This window comes from Corylus avellana, chromosome ca7 (genome assembly GCF_901000735.1).
Source record: "Corylus avellana chromosome ca7, CavTom2PMs-1.0".
Classification (NCBI taxonomy): Eukaryota; Viridiplantae; Streptophyta; class Magnoliopsida; order Fagales; family Betulaceae; genus Corylus; species Corylus avellana.
The window spans coordinates 27,013,357-27,015,027 of NC_081547.1; the positions used below are offsets into that span (position 1 = coordinate 27,013,357).

Here is a 1,671-nt window from a genome sequence, read left to right on the forward strand (position 1 = left end):
AAAAAAAAACACGAGTTGCCATCTGTTTGGTTGCCGAGAAAACAAGGGAAAGAATGTGTTGCCGAGTTGCCGAAAATTTATTTTATTTCAGACACTATTACATGTCCAAGTTCTTTCGGGTAATTTCAGAAACTAGTTTCAAGCTTTCCTTGTTGATTTTTCTCTTTTGAAATTGATGTATTGATTTCTGAAATTTGCTAATATGCTCACCAGAAATCGTTCGAAAGTGTTAGGCCTGATATGCTGCTAGTTTTGGGAGATTTTTCGGCAAGAGGTTCAGAGTTAACAAGAGGGAAATGGGTTTCTGTGGTCCACCAGTTTCAAGGACTGTTAGGCCCGTTTCTGGCTGGGTCTTCTTTATCATGTCATTCTCGGTGACAGGGACGTTAGAGATTGTAGAGGATTGAATGTGAAAATGGTTAATTGGGTCGCTGGCAATTTCCCAGGACTGTATGCGGCGTGTTGTAGTGCCTTTGAGATTAGTAACATCAGCTTCGTCTCGCTCAATGCTGTGGCTTTGCTTTGTGGGGACAATGATCTACGGTTTGGTGTTGAGAAAGTAGCGGAGAGAGAGTGTGTGGTTTTGCAAATGGGAACTGAAGGCCCAACAGAATCAATGAATGAGGGTGGCAAATTCAGGGAGATAGACCATAAATTTGGTTGGAGAGAGAATAGCATTTCATATGGGTCTGGTTCTGTTCTACTGCTTCACTTCCCTTTGCACCGTACATCAGATCGAAACTGTGGTGGGGTTGACGCACCCCATAAAATTTTTACTTTTTTTTTTTTAGGTTTAATTTTTTTTAATTATTATTTATTATTTATATTTTTAATTATTTTTAATTTTTAGGACACGTGGCGCATTATGGGAGTAAGACATGTATATTTTGTTAATTGGGACTGACAGAACTAACAGACAGGGACGGAACCAAGAAATTTTATAGGAGGGGGCAACCAAAAATTTTTTTGGGTTCTTTAGAATTTTTTTGTTAAAAAAAATTATTTTGTCTTTTTTTTTTTTTATGAGAAGATCTACTTAAGGCAAAAAAAAAATGGATCAGAAAGTAAGGACCAAAAATAAAAAAACTTAATGGGTATGGCCCAAAATAATTAAGAATAGAACTAAAAGTTTTTATTTGATATGGCCAAAAAATCTAAAAATAGGATCAATTTTTTTTAGGAGGGGCCAAATGACTAAAATTAAAACATTACTTTATTATTATTATTATTTTTTTTTTTTTACTTATAAATTATTTTTTTCCTTATTTTAAGGGGGACCATGGCCTATTGTGTTTAAACACAATTAAATAAATTAGGGGGGGCGATGGCCAAATGACCATGGCCTATTTTTTTACTTATAAATTAAAACATTACTTTTTTTTTTCCCTATTGAAGTACGGGAAAAAGGGTAAAGGGAATGAATGAGTAATGAGAGAAGTCAAAAGAGTAGAGACCTTTTTAATTATTATTTATTATTTATATTTTTAATTTTTAGGACACGTGGCGCATTATGGGAGTGAGACATGTATATTTTGTTAATTGGGACTGACAGAACTAACAGACAGGGACGGAACCAGGAAATTTTATAGGAGGGGGCAATCAAAATTTTTTTCGGGTTCTTTAGAATTTTTTTGTTAAAAAAAATTATTTTGGTCTTTTTTTTTTTTTTTT

The 1,671-nt window shown here is 33.9% G+C and overlaps 1 protein-coding gene across 1 annotated transcript in view; it reads right to left on the reverse strand.

Moving 5' to 3' along the window:
* LOC132188087 (WAT1-related protein At2g39510-like) overlaps nt 1-1,671 on the reverse strand; it is a 3,644-nt gene that overhangs the window by 678 nt on the left and 1,295 nt on the right. The window lies entirely within an intron of this gene.